Below are 13532 nucleotides of genomic sequence, written 5' to 3'. Positions count from 1 at the left end.
TGTGGTGGTTTTAATAGAAATTGCCTCCATAGACTCATGTGTTTGAATGCTTGGCCGATAGAGATTGGCACTATTAGGAGGTATGGCTTTGTTGGAGTAGGTGTGGCCTTGTTGGAGGAAATGTGTCACTGTAGGGGTGGGCTTTGAGGTCCCTTACATGCTCAAGCCATGCTCAATGTGGGACAGCTCACATCCTGTTGCCTGTGGATCAAGATTAGAACTCCCAGCTTTCTCCAGCACCATGTCTGCCTGCATGCTGCCATGCTTCCCACCATGATGTTAATGGACTAAATCTCTGAAACTGTAAGCCATCTCCAATTAAATGGTCATGGTGTCTCTTCACAGCAATGGAAACCCTGACTAAGATATTGAAACCCATCCATTTTCTCTCTTGCTTTCCCCCCCCCCCAGGAGGCTCCAGATGACAAACTAACCACAGCTTTAGGAAGTACATTGGTAAGACAGGTGTGGTGGAACACACTAACTTCCAGCTATTTGGGAATCTAAGGTAGAAGCATTGCTTCAGCCCAAGAAATGTGAGGTTGGTCTGGGCAACTAACAAAACATGTCAAGGGCTGGAGAGATGGCTCTGGAGGTAAAGTACTTGCCTTGCAAGCATGAGGACCTGAGTTCGATCCCCAGAACACAGTAAAAAACCCTGGCATGGTGGCATGTGCTTGCAATCCCAGCACTGGGGAGGTGGAGACAGGAGGATGCCTGGCTAGACAGCCCATCCTTATCAGTGAACCCCAGGCCAGGGAGATCTTGTCTTAGAAAACAAGGTGGGTTGCTCTTGAGGAACACCTAAGGTTGATCTCAGACAGACAGACAGACAGACACACACACACACACACACACACACACACACACCATAGAAACAAAACAACAAAAAAAAAGAAAGACAAAACCTTGGTGGGTGTCATGTCAGCAACTCTGGGGAACTCCACAGTGTGTCTTCTCTGTAAGAGAGACAGATACGTTGCATTGGTGTTTTAAGAACTTTCTCTGGGATTGGGGGTGGAGTTAGGTGACATCTTCCTCCTTCATTCTAAGGTCCCAACAACAAACCAGAGTTTGATTCCACCAAAGTTTTCTCCAGGGCTGGGGCATTGAGTTTATTGGGTTTACTTACAGAGAGCAGCCACACTGGAAAGTCTTCACTGGGTATGAATGATGACTGCCCCGCCCTGTGCTCTCCCCCCCCCCCCCCCCGCTTCAGTTGCATAAGATAGAGCATTTCTCTCCTAGTCTTCCCCAGCCGATATCCTCTAGCCCCTCCCCTAGACCTCTGAGTCCTCATGTAGTCAAGACAGACTTGCACATGAATGGCTGGGAAGAGTGGCTGGATACTCAGGTGAGGGTCCAGTGACCTTCCAACCCGCCCCTCATTCTAGGGTCAGTCAACAAGTCCAGCTGTGGTGTCTTCTGCAAGCAGACACAGCTGGTCTCATGAAGATGATGGTATTCTGCTGTGTAGCAATTGGGAAGTTGTTGCCTGGGCTCCCCAGCTTTCAAGGAGACACAGAATCCCATGGTGGCAGGGGCCAAGGGTGGTACTTTGCAGAGAGAAACAAGGTGGCTACCAGTCCTTTATGCAAACCAAAGCATAGTGGCCATTAGCATTGGCAGAGTGACTGTGGTGCCCTGGACTGTGGGAGATGGGAAACCCATTAAAATCTTTCTTGATTCATTCTCATTGGAATGTCATTCACCATGATGTAGGGTCACTGTCCATGGTCACAGTGCTTCTCTCAAAACTACCATTTACAACTCTACTGGTGTTCCATACAGCATTGCTTCTGACCAGAAAACCCACTTTATGGAAAGCTGAGTCAGTGTGAAGAAGGCTATGTCCCGTGGAACCCACTCTACCTGTCATTCCTGCATCTCTTACAGCAGTGGTCTTTGGAAGACTGGTGTCATCAGCTGTGACACCAGAGGTGTGGCAGTCCCTTATAGGGCTAAGGCAGAGTCTCCCAGATGGGGATATATTCTGGATCATTGTCAGCAAAATGTGTCTTTTTGTTTGTTTGTTTCTGAAACAGGGTCTCTCTGTGTAGCCCTGGCTGTCTTGGAACTTGCTCTGTAGACCAGGCTGAACTTGAACTCCGATATCCTCCTGTCTTACCTCCTGAGTGCTGGGATTAAAGGTGTGTACCATCACCACCACCACCCAGCACAAAATGTATCTTTTATTCAAGTAATGTGGTATCTTACACTGATTGGTCATCATATTATTTATTCCATGAACAGGGTCCAAGACTCTGGAATCAAAGGATTAACATGGAAATGTTTTTTCTCATCACTGCCCCAATCTATTAACAACAATTTTTCTTCCTTTGTAGTTGGTGTCCCTGATATTTTGGACTCTGTTTGCTTGAAAGTCTTGGCTCTAAAGGGAACAGGACTCCTCCTGGTGGGCATGATTGTGAAGCCGTGAACTGGGAGCTGAGCATACCTCGCAGTGGCCTGAGTTCCTCAAGCCTGTGAAGCAACAGGCAAGAGAGTATGTATCATGCTGGTTAGATGGATGGACCTGGAACCAATCAGGAGTCTGGGCTCTCACAAGGGGGTCAGGGCAGAGAATATGTGGGATACAGAAATCTTTGGGGGAGACCTCGTCCTACTCTATGTCCTGAAATTAAAGTTCATGAAAAATGAGGACATCCCCAAACAGATACCATGGTTTGTATATGGTCCAATTGTGTCCCCCAAGGGTTCACTGTGATTGGAGGTTTGGTATTGGGAGGTGGGACCTGCAGAACTGGAGCCTAGAGGAAGATCTCAGGTCACTGGAGAGACGCCCTCAGAAAGCATTTGCAGGCTAGAGGACAGCTCAGGGGTCATTTCTCAGGGTCTAAGAAGACACGAGTAAGCTAGGGTAGGCAGCCAGCAAGATGCGAGATCCACCCCTCTCTGTGCCCCAGGGCTGGGGTCACGGCAGTGCTCCAGCATGCTCAGCTTTAAAAAAAAGTTGGTCCTGTGTTGAATATTATTTTAAGGTGTGTTACTTTTGTTTATGTTGCATTTGTTTAACTCTGTGAAGCTGTGTTACTGTGCCTGTCTAAAACACCTGATGGTCTAATAAAGAGCTTAATGGCCAATAGCAAGGCAGGAGAAAGGATGGGGGGGGGCTGGCAGGCAGAGAGGATATATAGAAGGAGAAATCTGGAGGAAGGAAGAATGAGAGGGGAAGGAGGAGGACATCAGGGGTCAGCCACCCAGCCACCCAGCCACCCAGCCACCCAGCCACCCAGCCACCCAGCCACCCAGCCACCCAGCCACCCAGCCACCCAGCCACCTAGCCACCCAGCCACCCAGCCACCCAGGTATACAGCCAGCCACAGAGTAAGAAATAATGAAAGGTATACAGAAATAGGGAAAGTTAAAAGTCTCGAGGCCAAAGGTAGGGTAAGTTAAGAAAGCTGGCAGGAAACATCCATCTAAGGCCGGGCATTTATAATTAAGAATAAGCCTCCATGTGTGATTTGAGAGCTGGGTGCCTGGGTGGCTGGCGGGCCCCCCAAAAGAGCAGAAACAACAACAACAGTCCCAGGCATCAGACTCAGGTGCTCAAGCTCAAGCTCAAGTTTACCAGTGAACTCTCTCCCAGCACGTTAGTTTCCTATCTATTCATATATTCAGTCTTTAAATTCACTTCTCATCATCGTGTTTTTCTAGAAGTGCATCCATTTCCTACAGCTTAGTTTGTTCTTCGTGCTCCCTGAAAGCCTTTTCATTTCTGGAAAGTCGGTCGTACCCTCTCTTCATTTCTGATTTTAGTAATTTGAGTTTTCTCTTGTCTCTGGGTCAAGCTTGATAAAATTTGTTAATTTTGTCAGTCCTTTCAAAGAACTGGGTTTTGATTTCTGAGTTTTCTCTTCTGTTCTTCTATTTGCTATTGAGTTGGCTTCCATTGTAGTTATTTTTATCCTTTACTACTTGGGGTTTGGTTTATATTCATCTCCTATTTTCCCAAGGTTGAAGATCAAATCATTGATCAGCACTCTTTCTGTCTGTCAATACCTGCATTGATAGCTACAGCATTCCCTCTTAGTACTTCTCTCTTTTTTTCTTTCTCTTTCTTCCTCTTCCTCTTCTTTCCTTCCCTCCCTCCTTCCCTCCCTCCCTCCCTCCTTCCTTCCTTTCTGTCTCTCTCTCTTTGAGAGAAGTTTTCTCTATGTAGCCCTGGCTGTCCTGGAACTCACTTTGTAGACCAGGCTGGCCTCGAACTCACAGACATCCTCCTGCCTCTGTCTCCTGAGTGCTGGGACTAAAGGTGTGCACCACCATGCCTGAATAGTATTTCTCTACCTAAGTTTGCAATATTGCATTTTTCTCTTGTTCGTTCCTCTTCCTCCTCCTCCTTCTCCCCCCCCCACTGCACCCTAGGCTAGCCTCGAAATTACGAAGTGTCTTAGGCTAGCATTGAATTCACAACAGTCCTGCCTCAGTCTCGTGAGTACACAACCATGCCTAACTGTTTCCATTTTAAGTCTTCTTGAAGTGTCTTCTAATTCCCCTTGTGATTTCTTCTCTGATCCATTAATTACTAGATAGGGCTGTGTTGTTGAATTTCCACAGGTTTTTTTTGTGAATCCCCAAATTTCCTTCTGCTGTTGATTGTGAATTGTTACCTCATGACTGGAGAAAATACTTGGACTATTTGGTACTTTTAATTTGTTGAGACTTGTTTGCTGGTGCCCTGGGGAATGCTGTGTGGGCACTTGACAAGAATGCCCACTGGTCTCCTTGGAGGGAGTCAGTGAGGTCTGGCTGTTCCACAGCACTTCCATCTTGTTTCTTTGTTGGTCTTTGTAGATGTCTCGAGACTGGGCACTATGCCTTCAGTTGTGATTGTTGGATTGTCTGTTTTTCCTTTGAATTCAGTTGTTTTGCTTCTTTTAGGGGGGAATCCTATAATTTCCTTTAAGGACTGTCACTTTTATTAGCATAAAATAGCATTTAAAAAAGTTGTATTAATTTTATATCTGTGTATTTGAGTGTATGTGGGTGCACCACACATGTGCAGATACCCACAATATCTGTGTATCTGTGTGTACCACACATGTGCAGGTACCTGCAATGTCTGTGTATCTGAGTGTATGTGGGTTCACCACATGTGTGCAGGTACCTGCAATGTCTGTGTATCTGTGTGTATGTAGGTTCACCACATGTGTGCAGATACCTGTAATGTCTGTGTATCTGAGTGCATGTGGGTGTACCACATGTGTGCAGGTACCTGCAATGTCTGTGTATCTGTGTGTATGTGGGTGCACCACATGTGTGCAGATACCCACAATGTCTGTGTATCTGTGTGTATGTGGGTGTACCACATGTGTGCAGATACCTGCAATGTCTGTGTATCTGTGTGTATGTGGGTGTACCACACATGTGCAGATACCAGCAATGTCTGTGTATCTGTGTGTATGTGGGTGTACCACACATGTGCAGATACCTGCAATGTCTGTGTATCTGAGTGTATGTGGGTGCACCACACATGTGCAGATACCTGCAATGTCTGTGTATGTGAGTGCACCACACATGTGCAGATGCCTGCTGAGGCTGGAAGGGAGTGGTTCCCCAAGAACTGAAGTTACAAATGATGTGGGTTCTGAGAACTGAACCCAGGTTCTCTGCAAGAGCATCAGTACTTTCTAAATGCTGGGCCATCTCTCCAGCCCTAAAATCCCCTTCTTAGAGTAGCATGGTGGCACACACCTACAGTCTCAGCACTGGGGAGTGAAGGCAGGAGAATCCGGGTCAAGGTCACCCTATGTGATACCCTTTCTCAAACAAAAATGTGCTGTTTTCTTCTTTTTTTGTTGCTCGTAACAGTTTTCTGTCTTAAAGTCTGTTTTGTGTCGCTGTAGACAGTCACGTCCAGGCCTCCTTTCTTTGCTATTTATGTCATATATCATGCATTTTCATTCAATGTAGCTTTTCCATTTAAAATATACCTGGTTTTGTTTTGTAAGCATGAGTGTTTGCCTGCATGTATGTTTGTGCACCACATGCACAGTGCCCTTGGAGGCCAGAAGAAGGAGTTGGATGTTTTGGGACTGGAGTGGCAGATGGTTGTGAGCCGTCATGTGGGTGCTGGGAACCAAACTCAGGTCCTCTGCAAGAGCAGCCAGTACTAACTGCTGAGCCATCTCTCCAGTTCCGGTTTCCATCTTTGAACTTTCAACTTACTCATGTGTGACTCTGAAGTTTGGCTTTCATAGATAGTATACAGTTAGATAATGTGGTTTTAAAATACTTATTACATCTATCTATCTATCTATCTATCTATCTATCTATCGTGTGTGTGTGTGTGTGTGTGTGTGTGTGTGTGTGTATGGGGGGTGCTTGTGCCATGGTGCAGGTCAGAGGACAACTTGCAGGACTTGGTTATCCCCTTCCACGGTATGGGTCTCAGGGATGGAACTCCGGTCCTCAGGCTTGGCGGCAAGCTCCTCTGCCTGCTGAGCCATTCTCCCTGTCCCTGATCATGGGATTTTTTTCACCTATCCTCCCAGTTCCTACTTTCGATGGGAGCATTCCATCCGCCCCCATTTAACATAGCTACTGACAGCAGTGTTTACAGCCTAAGCTCTGCTATGTGTTTGCTCTGTGACCTGTGACCTGTTCGGACCGTCCATTTCTCCATCGCTGCCCTCCCTCCTCTGAAATATTTTTCTCGTGCTCCATTTTCATCCCCTTGTCTTCCCTTTACTCAGGTATTGGAGTCACTTTCTTTGTGGTTACCCTTGGGATTTAAACAAACAATATAGTTCATTTTAATATCAGTTTAATTACACTGGTATGAAATTTTCATCCTGCACAGTCCCCCCGCCTTGTCTGTGGCGTGTCTGCCCTACAAATGAGATCCCTTACCTACCCACTGGCCTCAGCACGGACTTCATTGTTGCCTTACTCTCTTGTCATTGAAATCAGGAGAGAAGTTATAGAAAAAATATACCTGTACTTTTCTTTTGTTTACATATATTGTTACCTTTGCCAGTGATCTTTCATGTATTTCTTTATTCATTCATTCATTCATTCATTCATTCATTCATTCATTATTTGGATTTTTGAAACAAGTTCTCTCTATACAGCCCTGGCTGTTCTGGAACTCACTCGGTAGCCCAGGCTGGCCTCGAACTCACAGAGATCCGCCTGCCTCTGCCTTTTGAATGCTGGGATTAAAGGTATGCACCACCAGGCCTGGCCTGATCCCTTTTTAATTATTCCCCCCCCTCTCTGTGTGTGTGTGTGTGTGTGTGTGTGTGTGTGTGTGTGCGCGCGCGCGCGCGCGCGTGCGTAAATCAAAGAATAACTCTTGGAGGCCGTTCTCTCCTGCTACCTTGTGTGATCCAGGGATCAAGCTCGGGTGGTCAGGTCTGTGTTCAAGCACCTCTACCCCCTGAGCTCTTTGCCAGCCCCAGACTTGACTTCCTCACATGAACTGGAATTACCACTGAGTGCCTTCATTTCACTGTCTACTGGTCTCCATTATGGTAGACAAGAAATCAGTCATTCATCATACTTAGACTCCCTTGTGTGTGATGAATTGCTTTCTTTCTGATGTGCTCATATTCCTTATCTTTCCCTTCCAACAGCTGATGATGTATCAGGCTGGGATCTCTTTGATACTATGTAACTTGAGGATCATTGATTTTCTCTGATGTGTAGATTATGTTTGCCATCAAATTTGGGTGGTTTAGGGCCATTGTTTTTCCAAGTCTCAAGTCTCTTGGTCTCTCACTCCTTCTCTCCCCCTCTCCCCCTCCCTTCCTCCCTTCCTCCCCTCCTCCCCTCTCCCCCTCTCCCCTCTCCTAGAATTCCCCCTGGCATGTATGACATCTTGGTGATGTCTCAGAGGTCTTCAAGACTCTGTTTTTCTCCATTCTTTCTCACTGTGCTTCTGGCCTAGAGAATCTCTGAAGAGTGTGCTTCAAGTTTATTTATTCTATCTTCCCTCATTCCCATTGGCAGTGAATTCTTCAGTACAGCTCTCTGACTTTTTGTCTCCAGCATTCCTGCGTGGCTGTTTCCTACCATCTCTATCTCTATTGGTTTTCTCTATTTGGCGTTATTCTCATGCTTCCTCTAGTTTTTAGATGTGGTTTCTTTTAGTCCTTTGAACATACTTGAAATAGCTGATGTGTGGTCTTTCCCCATAAGCCCAACATCTGTGTTTTTATAGGAGTGGTTTCAGTGGACTCTGCTCTTCCTGTTTGCGGCCATATTTTCTTGTTGCCCTGAATATCTCAATTTTATCATAAGAAATGGGTATTTCCAATAATTCAACGTGGCAACTCAGGAAACTCAGTTCCTTCTTCCTCTCCCTGTCGAGGTTATTGTGATTGTTTTGGTTGTTATCTGTTTAGAGTTTTGTGAACTAATTCTGCAAGGTCTATATTCTTGTCACATGTGACCACTGATATCTCTGTATTAACTTAGTGGTCAGCTAATAAATGGACAAAAGGACTCAGAGATGCTGGAACCATTAAAAGTCTTCAAGTCATTTTTAACATTTATTTATTCACTGTATGTGTACATGTGCATGTGTGTGCATGTATGTGCATGTATGTGCACACCACAGAACACATATGGAAGCTCAGAAGACACTTGCAGGAGCTGGTTCTTTCATTCCACCATGTATGTCCCAGGGATCAAGTCAGGTTGTCAGGCTTGGCGGCAGTCACCTTTACCTGCTGAGCCACCATGTGCCAGCCCCAAAGTCTCCAAGTCTTCTGGAGGGGTCACCTCTGAGTACACGTGTCGGGGCATGCCTTCGGTGCTCAGATGGTCAATATACAACTCTACCTCACCTTCACAAACCTGTTTGCACAGAACTTCTGTGGTAACCAGAAGTGAGAGCGTAAACCCTTCTCAATCTCTGTTACCCATGCAGGTAGCCCTCTTGATTTCCTGGGATATGTCAGAGCTTTTCATGCTCCCTCCCCCATAGTCGTTCCATCCCCCCCTACTTCCTTCAATGCCCTTTGGCTAGCTTGCCAACTTCCTGCTTGCCCAAACTGTTACCGGAGCTTGGGGCATCCACTGTTCTGTCTGCATCTACTTCTGTCTGATATAAAATGGTATCTGAACTGGGTGAGTTCTGAGTGATCTGAAGCAAACACCAGTAGTGGGATCGTCTGTGGAAACACCAACAGGTTCATGCAGACTCTTCTCTGGGAACCGGGCTTCGTGGGTCCTCAGGTTGGCTTTTCCCCTCCTAAGGGCTGCAGGGCTGTGGGTCTGCCTTGAAATTGCAGCGCTAGGCCACCGGAGAGCTGAGGCGCACAGACAGGAGCAGAGAAGGTAAAAACTCCATAGAGCTCGCAGTTCTCACCCAGAACCGATTATTGCAATTTTCTCTGCTTAAACAAACACTCCCCAGATTGCTGCAATCCTTTGGTTAATTTCCAGACATCGGAAAAGGTTGTTTCTGACCCTTTCTTCCCCCTGCTAATGTTTTCATTGCTTTTATGGAGGAAGGAATTTTCTCTGCCATTTTTTGGGTGATGTCATCCCTTTTTTTCCTTAGGGGTACACAAAATAATAGTAGGTTTTTTGTACAATTGATGACATCTTAGATTAGATAAAATATGATAAACTTTAGCTGTATAAAGTAACTAATGGGAAGTCAACAGTAAGGTAGGCTAATTTTCATCTTATGTTATTATATGAAAATGGTAGTGGTATTGATTAGCTCTTGGCTTTGCTGTGTCAATCATTCATGCCACAATTTAATGAGAGCTACGACAAACCATATAAATAAAATGTATACATTTTAAAAATGATTGCCCGTGTCCATGTGTGAGTGCATACCACAGCCTAAGAGTGAGGTTGGAGGCCATCTCCCTCCACTGTGGGATCTCGGGATTGAACTCAGGTGCCCAGGCTCAGACAGAAAGCAGTTTTACCTGGTAAGCCCTCTGGCCAGCCCCAGAATATATAATATTTAAATGACCAGAATAGAAAATAGTATAAAATGACTGGTTCAATAGGAAGCAGGGAAAATGTCAGGCGAGATGGTGGTGCATGCCTTTAATCCCAGTTCTTGGGAGATGGAGGTAAGAAGTCTAGCTCTTCCTTGGCTATGTACTAAGTTTGAGAGACTAAAAATTAAAAATAAAACAAAAATCTGGATGTTTATAACACTTTCAGAAGATAGATCCAGGCATGGTGCAACATCTTTAATCCCAGTACTCAGGAGGCAGAGGCAGGAGGATGTCTGTGAGTTTGAGGCCAGCTTGGTCTACATAGTGAGTTCCAAGTCAGCCAGGGCTATGTAGAGAGATCCTGTTTTAAAACAAATAGACATCTCAACAATAGAATACACAAACTAATGTGAAATTCTGGTAGAGAATGAAAATGTAACAAGAGAAGTATAAACAAACACTCGGGAAACTAATAAAGAATGAGAGGACTGTGAGAACCAGGCCTGGTGGCACACGCCTTTAATCCCAGCACTCGGGAGGCAGAGGCAAGAGGATCTCTGAGTTCGAGGCCAGCCTGGTCTATAGAGTGAGTTCCAGGACAGCTGGGGCTGTTATACAAAGAAACCCTGTCTCAAAAACATACACACACACACACACACACACACACAAAAAAAAAAAAAAAAAAAAAAAAAAAAGAGGATTCTGTGTGAACTACAGATCCTACTACTGAGCCAAACCAGAGAGTCTCCAACACTGCAGACATTAGAATGTAACAGACTTCAAACACCTTTATGAGAAAAACCAAAGTGAATAAAAGTAATGAGCCAGGGCAGAAAGATGCGCCAGGAAACAAAGGGAGCAGCCATCATCTGCAGTTACAAGTTATATACAAGCATGGCTGGTATCTTAGGACACAAGTTCACCGTCAGACAGTAGACATGGAAGGAGCTGGAGGGGTCTTTTGAGAGACACTGTGAAGTTAACTTGTAAACTTGCTTGGATAGACACCTCATTTAGAAATCTAAAAAATTATTTTGGGGGAAATCAAAGTCCAAATAAACCAAAACCCACTGAAGTAAAGTGGAGGGAGAGAGACTTGATTTTACAAAGCTGACCTGTAGCTGGAGTTTTCCTGTGTCCACCCGGCTCCTGCAGCTGCTCAGACCCAAGTAAACACACAGAGACTTATATTACTTATAAACTGTATGGCTGTGGCAGGCTTCTTGCTATCTAGTTCTTATATCTTAAATTAGCCCATTTCTATTAATCTATAAGTTGCCACGTGGCTTGTGGCTTACCAGTACTGTTACATCTTGCTTCCTCTCTGTCTGGCTGGTGACTCCTGACTCAGCCTTCCTTTTCCCAGCATTCTCCTCTCTCTTTGTCCCTCCTATACTTCCTGCCTGGCTACTGGCCAATCAGCACTTTATTTATTAACCAATCAGAGCAACACACTCACAGCATACAGAGGATATCCACAGCACTGACCTTTGACCTCCATCTGTGTTCTGTGGCATTGTACCCCTCCTCCACACATGTACATTAATAAGTGGGAAAATTAAGATTTCACTGACAGTGGAGACAAAATCAACTGAATGTTCACAGAAGATACACAAGATTGATCTAGAAAACAAATTCTCTTTGTTGATTTAATGAGATCTAATAAAAAAAATCTCCAATGAAATATAATAAGTAGTGTCTAAATAAGTAGGCTGTGTGTGTGACTGGGAGACACATTATTGAAGACCGTGAGTCTACAGACATGAATACTGAAGTCAGGTGGAATTCCAACCAAAGACACAGCAGCAACTTTTGCAGGGATTCAGCCAACTGTGATGAAAATCCCTGCAGGATAAAGACGAGGGGCTCAGTGAGGGCTAGTGGGTGAAGTCCCTAGCACCCATATGCTGGTGCATGCCTGCAACCCAGGCATTCAGAGATGAAGATGGGAAGATCCCTGGGGTTCCCTAGATAGCCGCAAAGCTGCATCAACAAGCTCCAGGCTCAGTGAGAGACCATCTACAAAGAGAGCCGGGCGGTGGTGGCGCCCACCTTTAATCCCAGCACTCGGGAGGCAGAGCCTGGAGGATCTCTGTGAGTTCGAGGCCAGCCTGGGCTACAGAGCGAGATCCAGGACAGGCACCAAAACTACACAGAGAAACCCTGTCTCAGGGGAAAAAAAGGAAAGAAAAGAGGAGAAACAATAAGATGGAGAATGATTGAGACACCACTGCCAGTCTTTAGTTTCCATATGTACAGGAGCACATACACATACCTATACCTTCCCAACACATGCAAGCAAGAATAGCCAGATCAATGCCATTTTCTTACATATTTCTGTGAGGCTGGGAATTGAACCCTGGGTCTTGCATGAGCTAGGCAAGTCTTTGTCCCAGACCACCCAGGACAGTCTCAAGAATCTGCAAGGAGGAAGGGAGGAGGAGCAATGTTGAGCATCGCTAGCTGCTCAGACAAGCAAACCCCAATCATTTAGGAGTCAATACCATCGAAGGCCATCTCTGGCTGGCCCACAACCCAAAAGAGAAGTTTCTGACCCGTAGGCAGCTCTCCTTGGAGAAGCTATTCGGAGACCTGGTTTATTTGTATCAAGGTGATGGACCAGAAAAGAAGATGAAGGCTCAGGACTGGGAGGCTTTATAATTGAGTGCTGATGGTCTCCATTTACTTTGCCGGTCATAACTTACTTCCATGGTCACACTTGCTCACAATGAAGCCTGTGAGAGGGGGCCCAGCTGAGACCCTCAAATAAGAGGAGACAGGTGTGATGACAAGACAAGCCAGCAGTCTGTCACATTTGAGAGCTATGGAGAGTGCTCACACTCTTTCCCCCTCTGCTCCCTCCCAGTCCCTCTCTGCGTGGGTTAGAGGACTTTAATTGTCCCTGGGTTATTGTGTCCATGGATGTGACACTACCTGACACACAGAACCAACTGTACTATTATGTGTATGTTTACATGCACAATCATTCTCAATCCAACTGTACTATTATGTGTATGTTTACATGCACAATCATTCCCAGTCTGTCGGCACTCAGCATCATTTGCTGAGATTTGTCCACGTTGATGCATGTAGCCCTGGTTTGTTTATTTCATTCTCATGAAAGCGACATGACCTCAGGTCACACACGTAATTCAGCTGGTGGACACAGATTTCTGATTTGTTGAAAGTATAAATGATCCTCGTATAAACAACCATCTGCATAACAGCAAAATATCTCGGGTGTGTCTACCAAGGAGGGAAATTGCTGGGCTCTGGAATATATAGGGTGCCATATGGTCCTTTTCCAAAATTGCTCTGATTTACTCTCCATCAGCAAGAATCCTCATTTCTCCACGTCCTCACTAACACTTGGTACCATGGGATGTCAGATGTTACATTTGTGGGATATAAGAAGGGACCTTTTTGCTGGTCTATTTTTTCCTTCCCAATTATTAGTGAAGCTGAGCATGTTTTCATTTTCTTATGGGAAATTCTCATTTTCTCCTCTTTATATTAGCTGTTCATATCTTATGCTCACTTTTCTATTAGTTGTTTGCCTTTGATATTACTGGGCTGAATATCTTTATGTAATCTGAA

Source organism: Peromyscus leucopus, chromosome 4 (assembly GCF_004664715.2).
Source record: "Peromyscus leucopus breed LL Stock chromosome 4, UCI_PerLeu_2.1, whole genome shotgun sequence".
In the NCBI taxonomy this organism is placed as follows: domain Eukaryota; kingdom Metazoa; phylum Chordata; class Mammalia; order Rodentia; family Cricetidae; genus Peromyscus; species Peromyscus leucopus.
Note: the sequence above shows the minus strand (reverse complement) of the source record.